The 14,000-nt window shown below is 36.2% G+C and overlaps 1 protein-coding gene and 1 pseudogene across 1 annotated transcript in view; both read left to right on the plus strand.

Annotated features, from left to right (window-relative positions):
* Positions 1 to 14,000, plus strand: part of HCN1 (hyperpolarization activated cyclic nucleotide-gated potassium channel 1) — a 689,786-nt gene that overhangs the window by 204,866 nt on the left and 470,920 nt on the right. The gene's annotated exons all lie outside the window — the stretch shown is intronic.
* LOC102825624 lies at positions 7,947 to 8,942 on the plus strand (annotated as a pseudogene).

Here is a 14,000-nt window from a genome sequence, read left to right on the forward strand (position 1 = left end):
TCATGGTACATAACCAACCAACCAACCAACCAATTTTGTATGGCCCAGGAACACCTTTATAAATTTTGGCAGGAAAAAGATTCCCCACCACTGCTCTAGAGACTGGTAAAATTACTATACTTCTTCATTCTTCACTCTGTGATTTTTCTTTTTTTTTTCAACTTTTCATTGTGAATTGAGTAAAGATTTACAGAGCAGATCACCAGTTTTACTTTTATCTCAACGATTGCAATCCCCTCTGTGTAACAACAGTTATCCTACTTCTGTCCTGTGGTTCTCATTTCCATGCCATTCTCCTTCCCATCCTTTTGAACTTTGTCCTTAGGTACTTGTTGCCATTTGATCTTGAATGGTTGATCACTCCATGATGAGGAAAAGTTGAAATCAGAAACAAACCAATAATCTGTGGCTAAAGGTGATACAGGTGCAGGTATCTCATATCAGACTTGTATATTAGGGTTTAGCAAGAATTTAATGTAAATGGGAAACAAATCAGGAATATCAAATGCTATCAGTGATATGAGTGAGTTGAGAATAATTCATTGCTGCAATTCTAAGAGTTAGGGTAGCTATAATGTACTTCCAGGGACATTCTCTGATTGGGATTGATTTCATCATTCTCAAATTATATGATTGTATTTTTAAATCTTCAATTCCTGCTCCCATATGTGTGTCTTCATTTGCTACAAAGAGATTCTAACATTCCTAATGTCTTCTATTTTTCACATATATTTTGTTATGTAGAATAAATTTAGGCTTGCGTTGAACCAGAATTCACTTCTGTTTAACTTTGTACTCATGATAGGTCTGCAAAAATAAGTCATTATTTCCTTCTGATCAGGAGCCTTGGTAGTTTATAGTGGGTTATGTATTGTGCTGTTTACTGCAAGGTCAGTAGTTTGAATCTGCCAGCTGCTCTGCAGGAGGAATCTTAGACTGACTGTTCTCATAAAGATTTACAGCCTTGGAAACCTATGCAGGTTCACTGTCAGCACTAACTCAATGGCATGCAGCAGAACCAGTAGCACTCTTCTGAATCTTCACTTCTATGAAATAAATGCCACTTTTGATTAAAATATAGCATGTTTCCAGGTTTTTCAAATCTTGCTTAGTTCTTGACAAGCTTTTACCTTTAATTTTCTCTCTAAAGCAAAGAGCCAATAAAGAAGAACAGTTTCAGATGTGGCGTTTTCAATATAAAATAAATTGCAAGGGTGATTTATTTGTTATAAATATCTGTTCAGCTTTTCAAGGAATGAATTTCAGGTCTTATATGTGATTATACTTATGTATGGAAATAAAAAAATAATATAAAATATTATCTTGAGCATCATTTTTCCGTTGTCTGCTTTCTTTTCTGGTCTTATAGTTGCAAGATGTTGCTACTGTTTACAAAGGAACACTTCGACTGCTGACTTGTATTAAATTCTGTTAGGTCTGTTGACTATCATATTATTTTAATTCACTACTGCTTTTTTTTAAGCTAAAATTTGTCATCAATAACTATATTGTATATTTACAGCCTGAGAGATGGGGAGTAAGGCTCAGACAATTAAAGAGGGGATACTACTGCTGAAGTTAATGAAGAAGTCAAATTTAAAGAAGTCTTTGCAGTCTTTTAGAGAGAAATGGTATAGATTTCACTAAAGATGTTATTTATAGATCTGTTTTTCCTTTAGTAGAAGCTCAGTTGCAAAATTTGATGATGAATCTGTTTCCCTTCACAGCTATCAGATTCATGGATTTCTCATGGAGATGTAAGATAATCTTGGGGTGTAATTAAAATGCTGACAATAATGTATGTTGTTACTGAAAGATTCATTAAGTGTCAGGGTACAAGTTTAACATACAAAAATCAGTTGGGTTATTTTATACTAATAAAGAGAGCTCTGAAAAGGAAATCAGGAAAACAATACTATTTGTAATAACCACCCAAAAGATGAAATACTTAGGAATAAACTTAACTAGAGAAACAAATCACCTGTACAAAGACTTCCAAACACTATTATAAGAAACTAAAGAGACCTACAAAAATGGGAGAATATATCATGCTCATGAATAGGAAGACTTAACTTTGTAAAAACATAAACACTACAAAAAGCCATTGTATGGATATAATGCAATCCCAATCCAGGATCCAACAACATTCTTTAAAGAGATGGAAAAAATAATCACCAACTTCATATGGAAAGGAAAATACACTGGATAAATAAAGCATTACCAGAAAAGAAGAAAAAAATAAGAGGTCTTTCACTTCCCATTCTCAAAACTTACTGCATAGCCACAATAATCAAAACAGCCTGATACCGTGCAACAAAAGACACATAGATCAGTAGAACAGAATTAAGAACTCAGAAGTTAATCCATCCACCTAAGCTTTGTTGATCTTTGACCAAAGACCAAAGTATATTAAATGAGGAAGAGATAATCTCTGCTACAAATGGTGCTAGTAAAACTGGAAATTCATTTGCATAAGAATTAAGCAAGACCTATATCTCAGACCATATGTAAAAACAAAGTAAACATGGGCTAAATACCTAAATGTAAAACTAGAACTGTAACAATTATCAACAAAAAATTAGGAACAAATTTAGGTGTTTTTATCCATGCAAAAATATACTATCAAAACACATAAACAGGAGAAGACAAAATGGATGACTGGATCCTCCTAAAAATTAGATAGTTATTTGCATCAATAGCTAAGGCTTTTAATTGTGTGGATCATGACAATCTATGGACAACATTGTGAAATATGAGTATTCCTAAATACTTAATTGTGCTCATGAGGAATCTGTACCTGGAACAAGAAGCAGTTGTTTGAACAGAGCATGAGAACACTGAATGGTTTAAAATTAAGAAAGGTGTGTGACAAGGTTGTATTCTTTCCCCATACTTATTCAACTTGGATGCTGAGCAAATAATCCAAGAAGCTGGGTTCTATGAAAAAAAAAAACGTTGCATCAGGATTGGAGGAAGACTTATTAACAACCTGCGATATGCAGATGATACAACCTTGCTGAAAATGAAGATGACTTAAAACATTTACTGATAAAGATCAAAGAGCACAGCCTTTGGTATGGATTACATCTCAGTGTAAAGAAAACAAAAATCCTCACCTGTGGACCAATAAATAACATTCTTATCAATGGAGAAAATATTGAAGTTGTCAAGGACTTCATTCTTCTTGCCTCAACCATCAACACTCATGGAAGCAGCAGTCAAGAAATCAAATGACATATTGCATTAGGCAAATCTGCTGCTGCACAGAAACTTTTGAAAGTGTTGAAGAGCAAAGATGTCAGCTTGAGGACTAAGGTGTGCCTGAACCAAGTCATGGTATTTTCAATAATCTCATATGCATGCAAAAACTGGACAGTGAATAAGAAAGACCATAGAATAATTTATGCCTTTGAGTTATGGTGCTGGAGGAGAATATTGAAAGTGCTATAGGCTGCCAAAAGAACCAATAGATCTGTTTTGGAAGAAATGCAGCCAGAGTGCTCCTTAGAGGCCAACATGGCCGAACTTCGTCTCTCATACTTTAGACATATTGTCATGAGGGACAAGTCGCTGGAAAAGGATATCATGTTTGGTATGGTGGAGGGTCAGAGAAAAAGAGGAAGACCCCCAACGAGATGGATAAGCCAAATGACAGCATTGATGGACTCAAGCGTGGCAACAGTAGTGAGGTTGGCCCAGGACTGGGTAGTGTTTCATTCTGCTGTGTATAAGGTCTCTATGGGTCGGTAACGACTTGATGGCACCTAACAACAACAACAGCAACAATTTGCATCAAAAGCTTTCACCAAAAGAGAGCCCATACACTGGGGAAAAAAAATTTGGCAATGGCATATCAGACAAGGGACTAATGTCTAAAATGTATAGAACACCTCAATAAGAAGACAAATAATCCAATAAAAATGGCAGAGAACAGGAACAGACACTTCACCAAAGAAGACATTCAGGAGTCCAATAAACATGAAGAAATGGTCACGATCACTAGCCAATTTTGTTGTTGTTGTTAGGTGCTGTGGAGTCGGTTTTGACTCATAGCAACCCCACGCACAACAGAACAAAACATTGCCAGGTCCTGTGCCATCCTCATAATTGTTGTTATGCTTGAGTCCATTCTGCTTCCGTGGTAATAACCTATCTCTTTGAATTCTTTCTCTCTTTTGCTGACCCTCTACTTTACCAAGCATTACTGCTGTTGCTATCAGTTCGAACTCATAGCAACCCTGTATATGGTGTCCAGGGAGCAGCTGGTTTAATGCTATCCTACAGCTCCACAATAGGAGTCTACCAATCATAATTAAACAGATACAACTCAGAACAATAATGAGGTATTATCTTACCCCAGCACTGTTAGCAAAGTTCACTAAAATAGAAAACAACAAATGCTGAAAATGTGGGTGTGGAGAGTATGGCACCTATTGGTGGGACTGTAAAATAGTTCAGTCACTGTGGAAAATGGGATGACATTTTGTCCAAAGATTGGAAATAGAAATATTGTGTGATCTAGCAATTGATCTACTTGGTATGTATCTATAGAAATAAGAGCCATATTATGAATAGATACATACACATCCATGTCCATTGAAGCATTATTCACAATAGCAAAAAGATGGAGAGAACCTAGATGTTCATCAATAGAGGAAGGGTTGAATAGACTTTGATACATAAACACAATGGAATATTATAGAACACTGAAGAATGATGATGAATCTGCAAAGCATAACATAACAAGGATAATCCTGGAAGACATTATGCTGGATGAAATTAGTCTGAAACAAAGGGACAGATACTGCACGACATCACTCCTGGAAAAAGTCAAGAAAAGGTTTTCATGCTACAATAAACTTTCTATGGTGGTTAGTAGGGCTGGAAGGGAAAGTAGATTTATTCACTGGGTAGAGTATAGTGATGGTGGTGGTTATGTGCTGTGGCGTTGGTTCCAGTTCTTTGCGACCCTGTATAGGGGTTCCGAAGCTGTACATCTTTACAGAAACCTCATCTGCCTCCCATTGAACAGCTGGAAGTTTCAACCTGCTGATCTTGATTTTAGCAGTCTGACTCCTTACCACTATGCTACCAGAGCTCCTTGGATAGAATGTAGGTGTAGACATGTGCTAATAAGAAAAGGATATTAAAAAGAAAAAGGAAAGAAAAAAGAAGGAAGTGAGGAGGAAAAAAAAGAAAATTCCTTTATTCTTTTGTCCTTTTACTTTTCCTAGCACTGGAAAGGAAACAATGTATATTTTCTCATTAAAAGAGCTTATATATTATTTTTGTTTGAAGCATGAAGGTCAGGTTACTATGGTAACATCTCCTGTGTTGTTATCACATGGTTAAACCAGGACAGTGTGACCTCTTATTCCATCTTGCTTTCATTTTCTTTAATAACATAACTTCTGTAATGGTGAAATATGGTATTCAGAAATGTTTTTGAGGATTCTCTTATATAATATAATGAGTAATTTTGAAAAAAAATGTAAACGTAAAAAAATAAAAATAAAATTGAAGACAAAACTAATGTATGCTGTTGTTATGTGCTGTTGAGTTGGTTCTGACTCTTAGAGCCAGAGCAAATGAGCTGTCACTATATAAATAATTTGGGAGCATGGTGGATCCATATGATAAGCACTGGACTTTGAATCACAAGGTCTGCAATTTACCAGCAACTCTGTGAGAGATAGATAAGGCTTTCTGCTCACAGGAAAATTTAAAGCATCGGAAACCCTAAGCAGGGCCTTTATGAGTCGGAACCAACTCACTCCATAACACTTAACAACAACAATATATTTTACATTATGGGATTTGGATCTATTCTATGCAACTAATGGCTTTCTGCAGCTTTATCTGTTAATCTCTTGTTATTGTAAAGTGCCGTTAAGTCAGTTCCAACCCATAGCGACCCTGTATAGGATTTCCGAGGAGCGACTGTTGAGCTTGAACTGCTGACCTCTCAGTTCAAACGGCTTTGTAGTCTGGTGCATTAACCCACAGTGCCACGCCAGGACGAGTTAATCTCTTAGATACTTGCAAATAATAAATAAAACTATTTTTAAAATATCCAGTTAGTTTTTGAGTCTTCTACATAGTTTAGAAATAGTCATTTGTTGAAAAAGTTTTCCTAGTCACTGATAATTAATGTTTATTATTATAAATTCACATGATAATTGTTCAGTCATAATACAGTTACATAAATTGTACAGAAAAAATTAAAAAAAAAAACAAATATATTAGACTGAAATGAGTATTTCTATAGTGAACAATATAAAGTATATGATGATAAATGTTTTTTAGCAATTACGTTTCATACTGTGGTGCCTTAAATTTACTTGACATGGTTTTTTCTATCTAAAGTCTTCTTAATTTTTACAAAGTGATTGAGTGGGACCATGCAAATGAGGTGTATAGGACTCTAAGGATGGGAGTGGTAAGTTTTGCCTTCCTGCTAAGTTTGAAAGGAGCTATCACAGAAGCAAAGTCAGATCCCAGGACTATCAAGAAGGAAGAGCATGAGATCTTACCTAGAGATTCAGTGATGGCAGAGGTGATGGTAGAAATGTCGATAAGGAGAGTCACATCAGCTTTGGATTCTAGGTCTGTGGACTGAGTAAAACTGAAAATTTATGAAGGCGTTCACAGACTGTGGGCATTCACAGACTAGCTAAAATAACTTTGTAATACATGCTCTAGCAAGGTAGAGGCCAAGGGACCATATGGCTGAGAAGCTGAAAACAAGAGTAAGGTATGCCTGCAGTTTGGCAGAAAAGAAACATTGGTGACTCAAAATACTTCTGGGGAAGGGCTGTCACATGGTGACCCTATGCACAACAGAATGAAATACTGCAACACTACCTGGTCCTGCTCCAGCCTGACAATTTTTGCCACACATGATTCATTGCTGCCACCACTGTGCCAATCCAACTTGTTGGGGACATTCTTCTCTTTCTCTGACTCTGCACTTTACCAAGCATGATATCCTTTTCCAGGGACTGGTTCCTCCTGATAATATGTCTGAAGTATGAGAGATGAAGTGTGGCCATCCTGGCTTCTTTTCGATGATGAATGCGACACCATTCTTCTTCAATTTGTCATTCCCAGTATAGTAAACCATGTAATTGTCAGATTAAAAATGGCCAATACCAATCCATTTAATGCCTAGGATATTGATGCTTATGCAATTCATTTCATTTTTTATAATTTCCAGTTTTTCTAGATTCATACTTTGCACATTCCATTTTCTGATTATTAATGGATGTTTATAGTTGTTTCTCTTCATTTTGAGTTGTGCTCCATCTGCAAATGAAGGTCCTGAAGGCTTTACTCCATTTGTGTCATCACAGTCAACTCTACTTTCATGAGGCAGCCCTTTCCCAGTATTATTTTGAGTGCCTTCCAACCTGAGGGTCTCATTTTCTGGCATTATACCTGAAAATATTCTGGAGCCCTTCATCATGTTTCAATATTCAATATTCTGTTGCTATTGGACAGTGTTTCACTGTCATTCATAAGGTTTTCAGTGACTGAATATTTGAAAGTAGTCTGTCTCTCCTTTTTCATAGTCTTTCTAGTATGGAAGATCAAGTGAAACCTACCCACCATGGGTGATCCTGCTGGCATTGAAAATACTTGGGGCATAGCTTGCAGAATCACAGCAACACGCAAGCCACCACAGTATAACAAACTGACAAATGACAGACGAGTGGTGACCATGTCTCTGCAGCCTTCAAGAATCTAAACAATTAGAAAGTCAAGGTCCCAATAGCTGGTATTGTTATGATTTTTAAAACTGTTATTCTTATTGTTCATATACCTGAAAAGCACTCCAAATCTTGGAATCAAGAAGCTACCTTAAGGCTCTCTACTCTTCCCCATTCGACAGGCAGCCTCAGCTTCTCTTGCAGTACCAGCTGCATCCCTGAGACAGGACAGTGAAGGTCAGAGTCAATGAATTTGGCCATATTGGGTGCCTGGTCACCAAGGCTGCTGTTAACTTCGGCAAAGTGGAGGTTGTTGTCATCACTAACCCCTTCATTGACCTCAGCTACATGGTCTACATGTTCCAGTATGATTCCACCCATGGCAAGTTCAGTGGCACTGTCAAGGTTGAGAATGGGAAGCTTATTATCAATGAGAAGCCCATCTCTATCTTCCAGGAATGGGATCCCACCAACTTCAAATGGGGTGGTGCCGGTGCTGAATATTTTTTAGAGTCTACCAGTGTCTTCACAACCTTGGAGAAGGCTGGGGCTCACTTGAAGGGTGGTGCCAAAAGGATAATCATCTCTGCCTCTTCTGCTGATGCCCCATGTTTGTGATGGGCATGAACCACAAGAGTATGACAACTCCCTCAAGATGTCAGCAATGCTTTCTGCACCACCAACTGTTTGGCCCCCCTGGCCAAGGTCATCCATGACAATTTTGGCATTATGGAGGGACTCATGATCACAGTCCATGCCATCACTTCTACCCAAAGATTGTGGATGGCCCCTCTGGGTAACTGTGGCATGCTGGCCGTGGGGTTGCCCAGAACATCATCCCTGTATCTACCAGTGCTGCCAAGGCTGTGGGCAAGGTCATCCCTGAACTGAATGGGAAACTTACTGGCATGGCCTTCTCTGTCCCCACTACCAACTCCCAATGTGTCTGTCAGGGACCTGACCTTCCGCCTGAAGAAAACTGCCAAATATGATCACATCAAGAAGGTGGTGAAGCAGGCATCAGATGGACCCCTAAAAGGCATCCTGGGTTACACTGAAGACCAGGTCATCTCCTGTGACTTGAACAGTAACACCAACTCTTCCATCTTTGATACTGGGGCTGGCATTGCCCTCAATGACCACTTTGTCAACCTCATTTCCTGATGTGAAAGTGGAATCAGCTACAGCAACAGGGTGGTGGATCATATGGTCCATATGACCTCCAAGGAATAAGAGTCCCCTGGATTACCAACCCCAGCAACAGAGAGAGGCCCTCAGCTACTGGGAGTCCTTACTCCAACTCTACCACCCTATACACTGAGAAACTCTCATCCTCACAGTTTCCATCCAGACCTCCTGGAGAAGGGGAAGGCCTTAGAGAGCAAAATATTGCCATATACCATCAATAAAGTACACTATCCAGACAAAAAAAAAAAAAGAAAAGAAAAGAAAAAGAAGAAGCTACCTCAAGAAGCTTTTGCTCTAGAGCCCTGCTATAGTTTGCAAGCATCCACTGGCAGATATGGATGCCTCAGACATCACTATCTGTCTTTCCATTTAACTCACCTCTAGCGCAACTGTCATCAAGGCATAATTCATTAATAGTAACCTGTAAAAGAATCTGGGAAAAGTTGTATCTTTCAGTTTCTGCAGAGCAGTAAGCTAAACGAATATAAGGCAAATGTATGGAAAGCAGTAAGGATGATAATGCAATAGTCCAAGGAAGAGATGATATTTTCTGGGATGTGTAGACTTGTAGGTGTAAGTCATTATGGAGTTCATGATATAATTTTAAAGATTCATCCTATGGTATCTGGATGGATGTGGACCAGGAAAAATTGTGTCTAGGAGGATTTCAGGGTTTTATTTTAACAAGTAAGATTGCAGCAATTAAAAAATTAAAAGTTTAATTCTTAACATAGTAGATTTTATCTCCCTTAGGTGTATTACAGAAAACAAAAAAAATGTATACAACAACAGGGAAAAAGAATGAGTAGCTGCTGAGGATACTTATGTTTAATCAAATACTTATTGGAATTCGGTTCCTTTGTTTGAATTTTAGGGTCATCCTGTTTCATGGGACAATTGCAGCAAATTGCCCTAATAACATATTTTTAGTGCTTATGTTCTACTTTCTAGTCTGTTGGGTAGTGCCTGGGGTCTTAAAAGCTTGCCTGTGGCTGTTTGAACACAACAATTGGTCTCTATGGACCTGGAACAACAGAGAAAGAAAGCCAAGAATAGGAGAAAATGGAATATGTGGCTAATTGCCTTCATAAATAACTACTTCCTTTGCCATAAAATATAGATAGTGTTTGGCTACCATTACTGGGAATTTTGATTAGAGATTCCATAAAAGAAACCTTTGTTAGGAAAAGGGGGATATGCAAAACAAAAACTTTAGTACTCATGGAATCCATATTTTCTGGAACTAGGGAGGTTAGATAAAACCCAAAACTGATGGTGGTGGTGGTTATGTGCTGTGGACTTGGTAGGCTGTAACTATTTAGGAGAGCAGAAAGTCTCATCTTTCTCTCTTCTTTCTTCCACGGAACAGCTGGTAGTTTTGAACTGCTGACCTTGAGATTAGCAGCCCGACTCTTAACCACTATGCTACCAGAGCTCCTTAAAAATCCAAAACTAGTGCCCTAAGAAATCAAATTCTGTTGTGTATATTCTCAACAACAACAAAAAATAATTATATTAAAAACTAGTTGACTATGTGGGAGAGACAGGAGCTAGACACTTGTTTGACTTTTGTGGTTTTAGATATTTTAAAACTCTTCTGTTATTTCCCTACTAGATTCTCTCAGTATTTCACCTGTGTTCACTCAACTAACATTTATGTTCAACTTGGTCAAACAGCACATTTACCTTTGCATATACATTAGATTTTCTTTCTGACAAATATACTATGAACCCCAAGAGTACAACTTCAGCCCCTATAGTTTGAGAAACATTGGGCTAAGTATTTGTCAAATCAATTGCTCTTTTTCTACCCACACCTTTGAGTTCTTGCCATTGGTCAATTATTTTTTCCTGACAACTTTACTCTATTTCATGTTTATAATTTTGGTTTCTCCTAGTTAATAAGATCTCCTTTTTTCTGTTTTGGAATATGCCATCCAATATATTAGTAACTGTTCCTCTTAGTTTACGCAATCTAAAAGTTGGTCTGCTTTCATTTAAATTGTTGAGCTGTTAATATCGTAGCCCTGCTGTGGTGCTGTAGGATAAGCACTGGACTGCTAACCACAAGGTTGGTAGTTCAAATCTAAAAGGTGATATGCTTTCATTTAAGTTGTTGAACTGATATTGTTGTTGCTGTGATCAGTTTGTTTCTAGGCTCCCATTATTTTGTTAGAGGTTGATACAATTATTCATCTAAAAAATGAATTCAATTATTGTGTTATTTACTACCTAGACTGCTTTCTTAATTGTCAACTTAAGGATAGAATGGTTGATGTTGCCAAATGCTTTGCTGCTATAGGATCATCTGTCAGTAGCATCCCTTGTTTTAGTTTCCCTAGCCAGAGAGGAAATCAAACTGGCTTTTTGATGAACCATGCGAACTTCTTCTGATGACTGAGTAGTTGTTTTCTGTATTCTCCAATAAACAGTTCGTATGTTCACTTAAATGATATACCTTCCTTCTGAAAATATTAATAAATTTTACTCATCTTTAATTTTCTAACCCTCTGTTTCACAATGATTGTTCAAAAATGTAATTTCTATGGTGATATCTGAGGATTTTGTTAACATGTATGTTGGTATACCATTCATTTTTGTCTAGAAGCTTAACTGTTTAGATGTATTCTTTTACAGACCCCACAAAAACATTGGCCTATTTTATTGCTACATTGCTCTGGTTTCATTTGTTTGTGTGTCTAACACTAGATTGGGTGCACAATAGATAAGAGCATGAAATGTTTTTCACTCTTTGGTTCTTGATTAGTTTGTCCATTATTGATTACTTCATTTTAATACTCAACTAGGAAAGTTGGTAAAAGATTCAGACAGTCAGATGTGCATATTACAGAATATAATGTGACTTTCCAAAATTTAGACCAGTGAAGTAAAAAGATATAATTGACTATTACAGGAAGCTAGAATGTATCAGACTTTTATTAAGAATAGGGATAATGAGTTGTCATTCTGTGAATTATTAAGTTCTGTATGCTTAAGATGATATAATTTAGTTTACTTTGCATGACATTCAAAAATAGTAGGATTCCTTTTCTCTTTTCCTAACAAATGCAAAATCCATAGAAATGGAAATTAGCTGCAGCTGTGATTTTATGAATGGTTTCCTAGAAACCACATTGAATAAAACTTCAATTTACAAGTGAATTATATACTGCTCTTCTATGCATGTGCAAATGGGAGATTTGTGAATTTTCATCATATTAAAAGTATTAAATATGATTTTTACAATGATGGTTACATTTCCCACCCAAGTGTAAGATAACATTTAAGTAAAGAGTATGCTTATGGAATAGGTCAATATATAGTACATGGTTTTGTAAGGAAACATTGAGTAATCAATCACCTATCAAAATGAGAAACTCATCTATGATATTTTTTTCTTATTTTTAACAATAAATCATATGTTTATTGAATTCTTTATTATCACAAGCTTAGAACTCTCATATTATCTCTTATTACACAATGATCATTGGTCTTTCCATTTGTTGAATTTTTTTTTATTAATTATTGTAGTTAAGTATCATCAAGTAGGTTCTAACTCATAGCTACCCTGATAGGGTTTCTGAGGTATTTGTTTACATGGAATGTATTATTTGAATGTTTGCTACGTGCAGCATTATTATTTAGTAGTCTTATTAATATTGTTGACAAAATTCTTAAAAATCAGAAAGATATGTCTTTTTAAAAATGTACTGTTGTTGTTGCTGTTATATGACATGGAATCAGTTCCGACTCATAACGACCCTGTACATGGTTTCCGAGACTAAAATGTCTAACAGTAGATTAATGATAAAGCCTAGGCAATTCTGGAACCAATATTTATAATACATGATTTCTGAACAGGGAAGATAATAGATGTGCAAGTTATTGTATTACTTGAATACATCATATTGATGGTTCAAGCTCACCTGCCACTACTCAGAAACCCTATACATGGTAGCTATGAGTTGGAACCAAGTCAACTGCACTTAACAACAACACCAATGCTTACGTTAATAAAATTTATATTCTGATTGAACAAAGAAATACAAAAATGTATCATATCTGAAATAGAATTAGTCATTTGACAAAGCTTCTTATGACTAGATTGTGAGATATTGGTAGATAATTACTGATATTTTCTTTTACCAGGAAATACTGAAATTACATGACAACAAAGTCTGTGATTAAATAATTAACATAAACCTGAGGAACAATTTCTAATGGAAGGACCCTTTTCTGGGATCTATCCTTCACAATTTTCATATTGCTTAGATGGAGAAATTGAATGCTTATATGCTGAATTTGTGGATAAACAATCCTTTGACAACACAAATATTTCAAAACTCAGAATCAGGACCTAAAAATATGATCTCATGAAAAGTCCGTCAAATCAAATAAGATGTATTTTATTAAAGATTTGTGTATGTTCTGAACTTCGGTTCAAACACAAATACAATGTCAAACTACAGAAAAACAATAACTCATATGAAGGATATTCAGAAGGCAGTAAGTTCTTAATAAATTTACAGCATAATAGGAACAGGGCAATTACTAATTTTATCTCACAAACCTGCTTTAATAAATTCATAGCATCTCTCCTACTTATTATGTGTATTCAACAGTCACTTTTGGTATCAATATAAAATGTTTGAATGCCATAATATGGATTTTGGATATTAGACTATGGAAAGATATTGTTGCTGTTAAATGCTGTTGAGTTTGTATTGACTCATAGCAACCCTGTATATGGTTTCTGTGGAGCTGATGGTGAGCTTGAACAACTGGACCTTGTGGTTCAATCTGACCTTGCAGTCCAGCGTATTAACCCACAGTGCCACATCAGAACCAAAAGTGTTTAGAAAGCTTTTATAGTATTTCAATACTCATATTAAGATGAAAATGATTTAAATATGATGATTTAAAGTAGAAGTGAAAAAACCTAAAAGAAATTTTGAAGAACGTATTGAGAGAACTTCCTTTATTTAATGCCAACATGCAGTCAATTGGAGTAAAAAGATAATGTGGGAGACACATAGAATGAAAGGAAGAGGTTTGGGCTTGAACATAAAGAAATATAATGCACTTATTTGTAGACACATTTTA

The sequence above is a fragment of the Chrysochloris asiatica genome, unplaced genomic scaffold (assembly GCF_000296735.1).
Source record: "Chrysochloris asiatica unplaced genomic scaffold, ChrAsi1.0 scaffold00082, whole genome shotgun sequence".
Taxonomy (NCBI): Eukaryota; Metazoa; Chordata; class Mammalia; order Afrosoricida; family Chrysochloridae; genus Chrysochloris; species Chrysochloris asiatica.